The sequence below is a fragment of the Spodoptera frugiperda genome, chromosome 17, assembly GCF_023101765.2.
Source record: "Spodoptera frugiperda isolate SF20-4 chromosome 17, AGI-APGP_CSIRO_Sfru_2.0, whole genome shotgun sequence".
NCBI classification, from domain to species: domain Eukaryota; kingdom Metazoa; phylum Arthropoda; class Insecta; order Lepidoptera; family Noctuidae; genus Spodoptera; species Spodoptera frugiperda.
Window position 1 is genome coordinate 6461873 of NC_064228.1, and position 15432 is coordinate 6477304.

Here is a 15432-nt window from a genome sequence, read left to right on the forward strand (position 1 = left end):
ATTGGCAATTCGAAATATTCGAAGTTCGACCGCGTTCTTGTCCGTCATTGGTGGAGATTATTCTCAAAACCAATGACATGGCAGACAGCAATCGAGCTCACTTTGAATGTTTCGAATTGACAATTACAGAATAGCCTAGCTAAGCTCATTACCATGTATAGACTATGAAAATAGAATCCTTAAGAAATAAATACATAATATTGTAACCCGAGAATCGTGATGTAATGATAAATGATGTTTATTTTTGCAAATAGGTTTCAATCTCTTAAATAACTAGATGAGGCTAGCATTTCCTATCGGACTACTCTGAGAAGAAATGCCGAAATGCCGAAATACTCAGGCCACCTCAACGAAGATGCAACCAAAAACAAAAATTTGTAACGTTAAAAAAATATCACACCTTCCCCTTCACGCCCCCTATCCAAACCCCCGTGGCTAGAATTGCACTTGCTAAAAAAAACAAACAATCACTAAAAACAGTTTTCTGTGCAAACACAGTGTTGACTTTACAATTAGCGGCCGCAGGGTTGGGGTACAAAGTGTCCCGGAGAGGAAATCGTCGCAGGGTTGGAAATGTATCGGTTGCCAATTACCCTTGAGGCAGATTCGAGTGTTTTCTGACACGTGCCTGGTGATATGCGTTTGGTGTCAAAATTTAATGGTGAATTTTGTTTGGGAGTATTGTATGTAAGTTGGTATGATAAATGTATGATATAGTATGGTATGATGTTGGAGAGATAAGAATAAATCTTATATCTAATATATAAAATTCTCGTGTCACAGTTTTCGTTGCTCAAAACGGCTTGACCGATTTTGATGAAATTTTTTGTGCTTATCCGGTAACTATGAGAATCGGCCAACATCTATTTTTCATCCCCCTAAATGTTAGGGGTAGTACAACCCATTTTTTTAATTTTCCGCGGACGAAGTCGCGGGCAGAAGCTAGTACATATATAAATCAATTGCTGTTCGTTAGTCTCGCTAAAACTCGAGATTGGCTGGACCGACTTGCTAGATTGCACGTAGCCGCGTCTGCGCACGGTGCCCAAGATGAAGAGTCCCTCTGTGACTCGAAACTAATAGAGCTATTCTCAATAAATTTACAAAGGTATACCGTGATTTTTAGTTTAAATCGTATAATTCTTTCTTCGGTCTATAAGTTAACAAATTTTTTTTTTAACGTTCCCACACTTAGTTTTTCTCTTGTGTCGTGGGTGCGTTTACAAACATACAAGATGACATACACATTCAGCCAGCCATTCACACACACACCCAGACCCGAAACAACAATTTATGGATCACACAAAGAGTTGCTCCGTGCGGGAATCGAACCCGCTACACGCGTTGCGCGGCAGTCAGTTTCCCATCCACCGCGACAACCGTGCAGTCAAATTTTCATTATGTCTGTCGAAAACATTGCAAAAAATCTATACTATACAACACACACACATCCAATATTAGCCTATTCGACATCACCAAAACCATCCTTCTCCGAAAAAAAATCGACACGAGATGTGCTTCAAAAACACCTCACTTGTTTTTTTATATCGCGGCCAGGGTTAACCCCACGCGCGCCACCGTGGGTCTATAAAGCCCACAGCGTAAATAAACAGCGCCAGTGTTAACTTTCACACAGTGCCCCTTGATAAACAAAATGAATGTTTAATTGAATAATAATGAGAGTTACTCGATTGTGTTGTCTTAGGAGGGAATGGAGGGTTACTTGTTCTTACTGATGTGTTGGGAGTGCTTAGTACTTAGTGGCGTTTTAAATCGCCCATCTTTGCTTTAGACTATTAGTTAACTACAGCAAATTTTCTAAGTTGGGTTAACTACGGTAGATTTTAAAACAATAAAGATTTATTATGGTATGTCTTGGTAGATGTATGAATCTGATGGAAGTAAAAGAAGATGGATGGAAAGCGCCTTCAAAGGTTAAAGTATGATTCTCCATTTTATTAAGTCTGGTAATATACCTAAAACCTCCTAAGTCTGAAAAATACTATGCTGAAAACCGCATGAAAATCAGTTTAGCCAAACGTGAGATAATCGCGCACAAATATCCATAGAGAATGAGAGTAAGAGTGAGAATGAACTGAGAATATCTTGTTTTTTTTTATTTTTAAGTCGGTTAAAGAAAAGTAATGAAGTAAGTAAGTTGGTGATACATCTGTAAGGCAGCTTTACAACTTTGCGACCTTTCAGTACACGAAAAAATACAAAATGGCTGACGGATCCCAGATATTTTAGAACCAAAATAACTTTAGCAACAAAAGTTGCTCATCAAATTAATAAAACAAGGCAACACGTGGGAGGCAAAGAAATACAAAAAAAAAACAACATCTGATTGTTTTTTAATGGAAAAGGGATTACTAAATAATTACTTATCTACAGTTTCCTTTGTTTATTACGATGCTGTTATCAATTTGAGATTAAGGTACGTAGGTACTTAGGTACCTACGTTTTGTATTAGACTACATCTTTTTCTTTTGATGAGAATTTTATTTTGGGAAAATTGTGTTTAATTATTTATTTGTTATTTTATTTTGTAGACTGTATTTTTAACGTTGTTTAGATGAATAAGTTTTAGTATTGCTTTGATTGGCAACAAAAATCTGTTAAAGTTAAATTTTCCTCGGTCATTTTTGCCTCCTATGGCGTTTTAATGTGTTAAAGGTAACGGGTATAACTTCTAACTAACTTCGACCAGTGGCTTTGCCCGCGTTGCCGTGGGATAAAAAGTATCCTATCACCCAAATCAGCTTAAACCTTGTCTGTATACCAAAATTCATCAAAATCCGTTCAGTAGTTTTAGCGTGATTGACGAACTAACAAACCAAACTTTCATAGTTATAATATTAGCAGTGTGATTTTCAGTTAGGCTATAATATATCTCATCAATATTTACTTGCATCATACTTTAAGCCCAAACTCAGAAAGGAAACACACAAATAAATTGTCATTTAATAGAAGATTTCTCTTTTACCAAGTTAAAAATCTTTTCAATTGCTCTAATAATACAATAAGGGTTACTTCATCCCCTCGAAGAGATCTAACTTTAAAAAACAAATGAAGAATCTGTTTCCAAAAACAAAACAACACAATAAGCTTTTTCTTCTAAATTATGCAAAATAAGAAACAGTTGATGGCAAATCAATTGGACTGTAGCACGATTCAACCCTCAGGATGTCGTTGCGACAAATGAATTAACCCTCCAAACGCCACAGGGGCCCGAGAGACCCGACCGTGAAAAACCCGAGTGTCGGTTTTCACACGATTCCGCTTATGTTTTTCTTTTCATGCATAAAAGATTTTTTTTTGTAATAGAATTTAGAATGGGCGCGAATTGATTTTGAATTTTTTAAACCGACGTTGCACGAATGCGTTGTTGATTTTAGTTAGCGAATGGAGAATATATTAGTACTACGTAAATTAATAAATTACCTACGCATTTATATATTTAAATAGCATTACAACATTTTTAGATGACAACCTACTACTTCACTACATAGTATAAAACAAAGTCGCTATTTTTGTCTGTTTGTCTGTATGCTTAAATCTTTAAAACTACGCAACGGATTTTGATGCGGTTTTTTGTAATAGGTAGAGTGATTCAAGAGGAAGGTTTATATGCATAATATATCACCATTGCACGCATGTGATGCTGGGGCGGGTCGCTATTATAACTATACTTAAAAAAATACAGCATACGTGACATTGTACTATGACGTCAAGTCAGTAACTTTAGACGCATATGATTTGGTCAGGTTTAATCGTACGACAAAACTAAGACACACAGATCAATTCGTTACATCGAGGGCTTCATATTATTATTATTTATTATTTATTTATTTTATTAAAAGGTACATGTTTGTTATGAACTTATAAACTAGTACATAGTCCGACAAAACTATATATGTAGTTTGACTGTCGGATCCAAAAGTTTAAAATTTATTAGTGGTAAATGTTTACACAGTAGTATAATGTTTAGTAAATATATAGGTATAATATGTAGTATAATAAGTTTTATATAATAATATATATATTTATTTTTATATATATACATATATGTGTATGTTATATATATTTATATTATATATATATATCTTTATATATGTATGTGCATTTTATATACATACGTTTACTTACATGTTTAGGTAGCTGGTAGCTAGATTGCGAGTACATTTATTAGATAAGAAATTTACTGTAGTTTGTTATGTAGTAGTGTAGATATATTATGTGTAGAAACAGCAATTAAGGTAAAGTACTAAAAAGATATTTTTTTAGTTTAAACTTAAATCTATTCTTACTTTTCTCTTCCCGGATTTCGTTTGGTAAATGGTTGAGTAAGTACGGGATACGCTTTTTTAATGATCGATCACCATAAACATTGTTGACTCTTGGTACCTCATATTTACCAGACGACATCGATCGGGTGTTGTTTTTATTACATACTATTGTCAGTGGTGAATTATGCTCATGCTTGCTGTGGTTATTGGTTGCGAGAATGTATTTATGCTTGAGACTGATAGGTAATACTTTACAGATTTTAAATAACTTATAGTAGTCTTTTTTATATTTATTTTTAGTTTTTTTATCTACTAGTAGTTTAAGGAACCTAATTTGTAGTTTTTCTAATTTTTCCATGTGGGTCTTGAACGTAAGCCCATAGCAATCAAGAGCATAATCCATCACAGACTCCACCATACATTTATACAACACTCTTAATGTGCTGTTAGGAACTCTATAACTTAGGTGGTAAAATTTGCTTAATATAGTTCTAAGTTTATTGCACAAGTAATTTACATGATCAATCCAGGAAAAATGCTCGTCAACTTTAACCCCTAGGTAAGTCACACAATTTACTCTCTGGATAGGTTTGCAGCTGCAATTGACCGCGTTTCTATGAAAACAATCAAACGTGTGAGTGTATATTGGTAAAGGAGTTTCCTTCAGTGGTGAGTAAGGTGAGTGAATAATTAGGTATTGTGTTTTCTCTGAATTTAGCACTATTCCATTGTCATGAGACCACTTAACTACAGCGTCCACGTCTTGTTGAACAAGTCGGCACGTCTCAGCGATGTCAGTACCGGCTCGCAAGGCACAGAGGTCATCCGCGAACATATGCGCTGAGCAGTGTTGAAGCACATTACACAGGCTGTTTACGTGCATTAAATAACATACGGGACCACTCCCTGAGCCCTGCGGAACCCCACATCGGACTATTTTTTCATCACTGAACGTGTCGCTGATCTTGACCCGGTAAGAGCGTGAGGTGAGGTAGTCTCTGAACCAATCTTTCAGTGGCTTCTCCACCCCACACTCCTCCAAGGATGTTATCAGCGTGTTAGTTTCTAGCGTGTCGAATGCTTTTTTATAATCGAAGAATATTGCTACTACAAACTTTTTTTCATTTAAGTAATTGTTAATTTCGTTAGTAAAATTAGACAGTAATGTATTAGTACTTTTATATTTTTGAAATCCGTGTTGTGATCTGTTTATTATATTATTTGTGCGTAAATAGTTCCCAAGTTGATTTATTATACATTTTTCCATAATTTTGTCTATGCTAGATAAAATCGCTATCGGTCTATAGTTAGAGAATTGTTTGCGGTCACCTTTTTTATATATAGGACGAATGATTGCTTTGTGGCGACACTCCGACAAGTGACAATTGACAGATTACAGAAGTCGCACATAGACTATCTACGAGTAAATCAACGGATGACGTCACAAATATCCTGCATCGCACATACGAAGTTTACATGCGAATTAACACGGATAGAAAATCCCAACGAACAACAGTTGGGCAGAAAGCCCGCCAGGCTGATCACCTCGCCTGGTCGGAGGATCCTCCTTTTATTAGGGAACTTTACTCGCTGTTCCCTAAAGTGGTGACCCCGACGTGATTGAAACCAACCTTCACGGAGCAGATCAGCACCGTCATCCTCATCGCCACCTCCCTCACCCATCACTTCTCCGCTGAGCGGTAATCAAGTCGCAGCCAACCAGCATCCTCGGCCTCATCAGGGATCACCACACGCTACATCGAAGATATGCAGCCTGGTTCTTCCCTACGGCCTCATCAGCGTCTAGGCACAGCACTCTGCACACGGTCTGAGGACGTCTTCCTCCCGTCAACGCAGACGCCTGCCACTACGCACCTACCCTCGCAGCATCTATTCCCCGACTCACTGTGGGACACTGCGAGCTTCACTACTCCGACTCACTGGAGTATCACCCTGCACCGCTCACCCGACTCACTGGGCATTCAGCGGCACAGTTCCGACTCACTGGAACTAGGGACATTCTACACTGGCTCTGGCACCGCTCATCTCAAGCATCGACAGCCGTCTCAACAGGATCGACCTCCGGTCTTGGGGGGGAGTGATGTGGCGACTCTCTGACAAGTGACAATTGACAGATGACAGAAGTCGCACATAGACTATCTACGAGTAAATCAACGGATGACGTCGCACAAATATCCTGCATCGCACATACGAAGTTTACATGCGAATTAACACGGATAGAAAATCCCAACGAACAACAGTTGGGCAGAAAGCCCGCCAGGCTGATCACCTCGCCTGGTCGGAGGATCCTCCTTTTATTAGGGAACTTTACTCGCTGTTCCCTAAAGCTTCCTTAAGTTTATCAGGGAATTTATGTTTTTCAACGGATAAATTGATTAATTTCGCTATAACAGGACTTATTTTATTAGCTATTACTATTAAATCAGACATACGAATGAGATCGCTTCCAGGCGATTTATTAGCGTTCATTTGTTTAATTATTTTACCTACATATTCGTCGCTTACTGGTTGCCATCTCATATTTACGTCAGGTATTTTCACATAATTACGTCTATTTAAAAACTTTGAATCACAATTATGTTTAATCTGTTGTATTTCCTCATCAAATGCAGTCGCAAACCCGTCAGCTATAGCTTTCGTGCCATCCTGGCTGTTCATATTAGATAATATCACAGTATCAAGAGATTGTTTACTATTCCCTAACAATATATTTATTCTTTCCCATATCTTCTTAATATTTTTATTACAATTAATAATACTCTGCCTATCATATTCGTTGCTACATTTGGTTATACATACATATCTAAAAACGTTAACATTCTCCATTGTAAAAAGAGAAACTCATTTTTGTATAAATGGAACAAAAAATTCAATATGCATTTATGTATGTAGAACACAATAAAATAATAAAAAGAATCAATCGACAAAACATTAAAACTCAAGATAAATAATTAAATAAAAACAGCGTGCAACGATAATCTGTCTCCGGTGTTCAGTTAAAACCTTTAACTGCGGTTAACCTCAAAGTTATCTAAGACCTCCAGTTATCTGTATGGAGGTAGCAAAATTTTTTACATGTCATTTTATTTTTGACATGATTCAGATAGTGGTTGACGGTGACAGAAGCATTGCATTAAGTTTTTTTGAAAAGAAAAAAAAGAATAGACCAAGGAATGATATTATAATTTATTCGCGTTGGGTCCTGTATGATTTTTATTATTGAAAAAGTAGATAGAAGAGAGAGTTATTATTTAAATTATGATTTAATAAGTAAATAGATAGAGATGGTCATTTTGTTAATGTCCGTCTTGTAGATTATTCTTAAACATTAGATACGTATTTTTTATTTTGTTACGGAAACAAATACTTTCGAATATACATCGATTATACGAGAATAAATTCTATAAAACTTAGCCTAATGTGAGCCTACTACTGATAACTGAATACTATTCGAAATTCAATGTTTTCTACCAAGAATTGTAACTGTAGTGGTACAGACATTTTACAATAAACTTAACAAAAGCATAACCTTTTCAAAAACAACTGCGCGCACTAAATTATTAAAAAAAATTGTTAAATAATTTAATTTTATTGCCCAGTAGCTGCCTTCAAATAATTTAATTTCGTTACGGGTGGTCTTTTAATCCAATTACTCTGGGCTATTAGGGTTATATAAATATATCTACTGGGTTCAATTCATATTGTTATTTTACGCCCAACATTTTATTATTTTATGATATCGCCAAAATGATGTACCTAGAAAAGTAACACATAGTCACACAATACATTTAATTTTAAACTGTTTTAATTGTATTTTTTACTGTCGTCACTGGGCATGTGTGTAGTGAAACTTTATTGTAAGCTCGACTAATCGATAGCTCAATTTTATTAATCGTAAAATAAATGTTTAGCCGTTAATATTTAAGTGAACCCTAAAAAAACAAAACAAATATGGCGGCGGCAAGATGGCGGCGCGTCAAAGGCCCGCCGCCGGTAGCCGCTCGCCGCATCGGAATTCATAAATGATAAATTTAATATAATTTATTACTCTTAGGCCATAATTGGAGCTGACGATATGTGACCAAGTATCATTTTGGTGTGACAACCTTTTTTATTGGCCTCCGTAAGACGGTAGTAAAGTTTTATGTCGATATGTAAATTCTAGATTACCTATTTTGTATCGAAATGTGCTTATTAAGACGAAAATACTATTTTTTATGTAGCATTTTGAATATTTTTTGTGAAGATGGTCTAATACCGGTAGCTTTTAAGGAATTAAAATTTTCAAACACGTGTAGGTTTTGTAATAGGAATTCAAAATGTTTAATACTAGCATTTCAAAACCCGATTAAAAACTTAACGAAACTTACTTAATTATATCGATACTTATCACACAAACTTCAAAAAAACTTAATACCTACTCAATTAATTATGAATAATTCAACAGCGTAAACATTTCAACATTGCTAATGGTCAGTAATTAATCAGTTAATCACTACGTTATCAGAAATTTTAAGAAAAATTACTTTTAGTTCTGAGCCAGCCAATATGTCGGGTGTCAGAAGACAAACAGACGCCTTTCGAACATTCCACGTGAGCCACTATAATAGAAACTAACAAATTACACACGTAACTAGTTAATTAATCAATGGCTTCCACACTTTCAAACGTCGTGTCGGGTTTTAACATCTCTATGTATTTCTAGTAAAAAAATCGTGTTATATAAAATATGATAGTTAATTTAACTGGTCTTGGCGACATCGGCTTGACCTCGAACCGAGTGTGAAGGACCTCAGTTAATCGCACCTCGGTTTTTGAGCACCTCAAATATTCTTTGGAAATTTTTCTGGATTATTTGGTATTTGGTAGCTCTGGAGTTGGGGTACAGATTTATTACTGTGGCGGTGGCAGGGTTAAAGTTTGAGTTCAAAGAAAAGTATGGGAAGGAGATGAGAATAAAAGTTTTTAAACTGACATGGTTTTAAAGTTCTAATGTTAATGAGATGAGAATAACTAGAGTCACAGTCATTTAATAGTTACTTTACCCAGCCGATAGCAATCGTTTTCGGAACAAAATCCTTACTAAGGAGTAGTTTAAGGAAACATTCAATGTCTCTGAGTCTCGACTTTCACAATATCGATGTTAGCATTAGCACATTATGAAAAACGTCATGTCTTAAAAATTAAGACGCTCTTTTACGATAAAAGAAAGACAATCAAACACACTGTTAAGTTTGTTATAACAATTATAATATTACAAACGATTTTTTACGGAAAAAACCTTCTTATAAACTAAAAGTCGTAAAGCTTAATATAATTGATTGTTTCGTTCGGTAATCTGAGACTAAAATCGATAAAATTAAGGGCAGTATGTCGGTCAGGGAAGCCGGACAAAGTTAAGGAGATTGCTCGTGAATCGACACTTTTTCAACGATTAACTTGTTACACGTTATTTGTACGGACTTTTGCTTTTAAACCATTTATTATTATCGCACCTATTTACAGCGACGTATCGATGGTAAGAAACATAGTAAAAGAAAGATACATTTTAGATCAGTTAGACATTTTCTCTTAAATTTTTATATACTACACTATGTAATTCTAACGAAAGTTTACCTATGTAAGTGGTTACCATTTTTTTTAAGAGAGACAAATCAGCAGTGCCTTCGCCTTGGACAAGGCGAGAGGGAGTGTCAGACTCTTACTGACTAAAAACTACCCGGTTCCTACTCCTGCTTTTCGAGCCGAGAAACAGTTACCATAGCCGAAGTACCACGATTATCACGAGTGCCTTGCTGACCATTTACAAGATGCTGTGATATATCGATAGTAGGGAAGCCATTCATAGCACACATTAATAGCACGCATCCATATCACGCATGTTTCCATACATAAAACATATCTTAGTCGAGTTCGATTCCACCAGTGCTAAGCTATGTGTACCAATGAATATAATTGGTGGAAACCAAACGCATCCACAGCAACGTAGCATAGCACATCTCTGATGAAAAAAGCCTTAAGAATTAGACAGAGCTGCATAAACATACTGTCAAAATACACCTAACACTATTCACCAGCCTATTTCCAATCTCATATACAACAAATATATAAATTCTAAACATACTATAGTTTTTATACCCCATCTTCACGTTCAATGCTAAAGGAATATTGTTCAAATGTGGACAGTGCGGTGTAGTATTGATTATAGAAGCCTTATGTCCCTAATCCTGAACGTAGGTAGCACGCGTCGTGTTTTGTTTTTGTTTCGTTAAGGCATCAAGCTATGTTACTGTTGCTATGTCCTTTGGGAATTTATCTGTCTATTATTATTTCTAGCTGATGTCCGCAGTTTTGCTTGTGTGGATTAGGGCGTATGTGATGATATTTTGTAAAATAAAAGTTGGCTTATGTTATTCTTTAGTAGATCATAGTTGATGTACCTACGTAGTTAGTAGGTAGGTTAGCTTAGCAGGTAGCTCTGCTAATAAAAGACTCGTCAAAATCGGTGCAGTCATTTTAGAGATTATGCTGTACAAACAGACGAATAGACGAAAATTGTAAAAAATTACATATAATGCATGTAGTAAAAATCGGTTATATTAGTATTACAAACAGACACTCCCCATTTTATTTATTTGAGAAGTCTAGATTTGATGTATCTTTCGTAGAGACTTTTATATAATTTTGGAATGAATAAGAATTAATTGTACCTAAGGCGCAAAGTAGAACTTAATAGAAGCTAAGCATTTATCAAATAAATAATGCATTCACTGAGCATCGAAATAAATAGATACATGAATTCGATACACAGATAAAAATCAACAACACAACAAAACGCATCCGTCCGTATCCGGCTTCCGAACTCCCAATTATCAGAGGAAGAAAGAAAGAGAAAAAAAAGAGAGAAGAGAAAAAAAACAAATTAATTATGGCCGCCAAAAGATTAAAAAAGCAACTAGCCATAAAATTCTGAGGGATGCCATGCCAATAATAAAAAAAGGAAAAAAAAGAATTCAAAAAACGAATGCCCAGCTGCCATCGTTACGCCGAACGCATCTATCGCTAGAGGGAGACAGCATCACAAGAATACTAAAGACGAGAGAAAGAGATGGAGGTATGGATTAAAATTGGAAGTAGGATTAATTTTATAGGAGAGTAAAACATATATTGCGTTTAATAGGACCCAAGTCGTTTATGTGTAGGTATAGATTTTATGATTATTGTTTATTGTTAAAATTATATTGTGCATTTATTGATCCTGCCTACGAATAGGCACCAAATACGTAAGTATGTATATTGTACAAATGGATAGAAAACTTTCTCTACTAGAAGTTGATAAGCGATATACGAAATGGTAACTAAAATAAAGTTTAGAATTAACAAAACAAAATTGTCGATTATAGCTCAGCATTATTATCAAAAATGTCAGCTACAAGGCGTCCACTGCCTTACATAGGCCTCCCCTAATGATTTCTAGATCGACCGGTCAAAAGCGACTTGCATGCAATCTGTATAACCTTTATTAGGTCATCTGTCCTCCTTGTAGGAGGTCGTAATTATTATTAAAGGGGGAAAGTCATCCAATGACATCTCCGGCCTTAGATAACCGTCTAGCTCTGCTTTTACCAAAATTATAGTTCATAAGACATTTTAACACATTGAACGCCGTGGTGGTCACCGGTGACCGACGTTAGCGGACGTTGCCTTCAACAGTTTTCTATTGGCAGTCAAAGACTTAAATATAATGTCACTAAGAATTCAAGAGCAGTCCAAAATTGACATGGCAATAAGTAAAAACAAAAGACAGTCTACGCTCATATTTTTTGCGCGACACCGTGGTGATTGTAACTCTCACTTTAAGAGACCTAGACAGCGTCTTAAAGCAAACAATTAAATACAATCTCCTATCGTTATCTGTCTTGAAAGAACTGCAATAAAAAAAGTAGTTTTTTTCTAAGAGAGCTACCTGAAAGACAGATTGTAAAATATCGCGGAATATTTTCCTGTACAACCCTTTTTGGGATTAAGAGCCCATTTTTTATAAATCAACACTACGTCACTACATTGAGAGTACTTTTCGAAATCCTTTTACTTATTTTTACTTGAGTTATTTCTGAAAAAGAAAACAAATGGCTGACTAAAAAAATGTAGAGGATTAAAAAAGGCTTAGTAATTTTTTTACTTCACAATTCTTTGCTGCAGTTATGTTTTATTCTAGAATTTTACTCGTTGCTCAATTTGTGAAGATATTTAATCATATGTTTAGTAAAATGTATATTAATACTTTGACTGCCAACAAAAATCTGTTGAAGGCAAATACTTCGCTAGCGCCGGTCATTTTTGCCCCCCATGGCGGTTAATGTGTTAAATTATGTATTACATGTATAAAATCTCATCGAAGAAAAAACGACTTTATCTAAGAAACGGCGAAATTTAAGTAGGGCCTATGAACGAACCTTGAGGAACGCCACAAATTATACACATTTTTTCATAGAAATTACTTCCAACACGACTTCGAAGTAATTCAAATATTCTATTTACGTATTATAATAAGTTATTATAGGTAAAAAAGTTAAGATAATTATATTTTTTATGTTATTCTTAGTGTATAACTGTATCGAAAGCCCGAGTCGGTATCAAAACCATACTTCTAAAAAGCGAAGGGAGGTTAATCCGGATCCCGAGATGCCTCCCTTTTGAATTAAAAATGTCGTCGTTCCATTTTCTTTTTTTGAAAATTTAAATCTCTGTTGTGATTGGTCAGTTTTTTCAAGCGTTGATATTTTTTTATCTGTTTAAAATAAAGAAATATCTTTTCTAAGTAATAATGTTTTCTAGGATAGAAAATTGTTTGATAAAGGTCAAATGAATATATATTTATAATATTCTTAGGAGTACAAGAAGTAAATAATAGGAAAGACATACATTTACCTAAGAAGCATCACCATAGAATTTATACACCAGAATGAAAATGCTCTTCACTTCAGTTTTGGTCAAAGACTGTAACCATATTTTACATATTTACCGATTCATCTACCTTTAAAAGATTATCTATTACTGCCCACGTGTAAAGACAAACAGATACTCGTTAGCATTCAACTTTTATCCGATGGACCCACCGTTCATACGTTTTCCTCTTCGAACAAAAACAAAAAAAAAAACATCAAAAACCTCTACAATCGACCGAAAAAGGGTCTAAAAACACAACACGCTAAATGTTGCCAGCATCAAAACTCAAACTTGTTACTAATTAAAGCGAACTAACAAGCGACTTCCCGTTTCTCCCACATTTCGGGGGTAGCATGGCAACACAGGGGGTGGAGATAAGCGGCTTACAGGGGAGAGAGGGCCTGTTTTGATTATTTCGCAAGGATGTCTTCTTGGTACGTAAATTATGCAGCGTTCCTTCCTAGCTGTTGTTTGAAGAATGGGCTTGTCTGTCAAACTGTACTTGTTTGTGTGTATAAAATTTGAAATTTTCCTCAGATAGGCAGCCCTGTTGCGGTAATTACTTTAGTTTATGCAATACTATACCTAAAGATACACAAAATAAAGTATAAAATTATGAGAAAGTTCAAAAACTGACGAAATAAGACCGGGTTGAGGTTAAATACTTAAGTTAAGATACGTAAATAACAAAACACTGCTTCGATGATAGATTGCCACATATATTTTACAAGAAGTTGAACATTAAACTTAAGAATCAGAAGTCAAAAATGCAAATGTTGTAGAATATTTTACGCGTTCTGTCAAAATATACAAATTGTGACCATTAGTTTGACAAATGGAGTAGGTATTGCCTTTGTGTCAACGGAGTTTAAGTTAACATGGACATATAAATTCCAAATGTGTTTCATTACTTGATTTTAACACCGAAATACGTTGACATTTCTTTGTTTAAATATTACAACAGTTAAATTGTTAGTTTCGAAAAGTTTTGTAACTGTTTCTGTGGCATTTAAGAATATTTTTACATTATTTTGACAAATGTAAATTTGGTATTCTTTTTTTTACAAATAGGAAAATGGAATAATACTTATATACATTACAAGAGAGAAGAAAATAAATAAAAAAAGAATCTATCTCATTAGAAACACCGTCGGGCATAAAAAAGCTCTTGATAAATTACAAAATGAAATCTCGAGTGAAATTCATTTTGTCTTCCATATTGGAATTTGTGACAAACAAAGATTCTGTTTTCCGCCATTGTGATTTTTTCATTTCTTTTTTTTTCTTTTGTTTTTATTATTATTAATGTCATTAGATACTGTTAGAAAATTTTTTTTCATAGCGGTGTAATATCAAGAAAATATTGATTAAGTATTTTTCTAATATTAAGATTTACCCAGTGTGGAATGTTTTTTTCTTAGCGTGTGACGTGTAATGTCAAGAAATTGATTCAGTATTTTGGTAATATTTAGATAGATTCATTCTTTTGGTTTGCAACCTGTAGTGCACAGACAAAGCCTATTTTTATATTAGCAGAATATTAAACGTAAGGAAATTTTCTAACAAATCCTTTCGGACTTTACCTGCCGACTTCTAAATCTTTTCTAGCCTTAGAGGTATTTTGAGCACTATATGCAAAGTCTATTTAAAACATTAGCACACCTTTCCTAAGAGACTTGCTTCGTCAAACACAAGTTTTAAAACCTAGCGTCCATCTTTTTCTTTCCTTAAAATTAAATAGTCCTTCACATTTTGAATAAACATGAAGCAACGTGGCCATTTCAAAAATATCTAATTAAAACTATAAAATTAATCAAAAACATTAAAAAAATTGATTGAAACGTCACATTTATGACTGTTTAGACTAACTTGTTTTGTATTTTAATGATATTAATTTAGAATTGATTGCTGTTTAGCCGATACGAATATTAATTGCATTGCTAAATTCTATTAGCTTATGTGTTAAAGGAATTTAGGCGTAGAAACTTTAGACTTAGAATATAAAACGCAACGTCACGCCTTTTATCCTAGAAGGGGTAGGCAGAAGTGCACATTACGGCACGTAATGCCGCTATACAATGTACACCCACTTTTTACCATTTGTGTTATAAGTCCCATGTAATAGGGGGTGAGCCTATTGCCTTATACTGGGCATAATTCCAGACTCTGTGCT

The 15432-nt window shown here is 34.8% G+C and overlaps 1 protein-coding gene across 2 annotated transcripts in view; it reads right to left on the minus strand.

Moving 5' to 3' along the window:
* Positions 1 to 15432, minus strand: part of LOC118276870 (homeobox protein OTX1) — a 64920-nt gene that overhangs the window by 18979 nt on the left and 30509 nt on the right. The gene's annotated exons all lie outside the window — the stretch shown is intronic.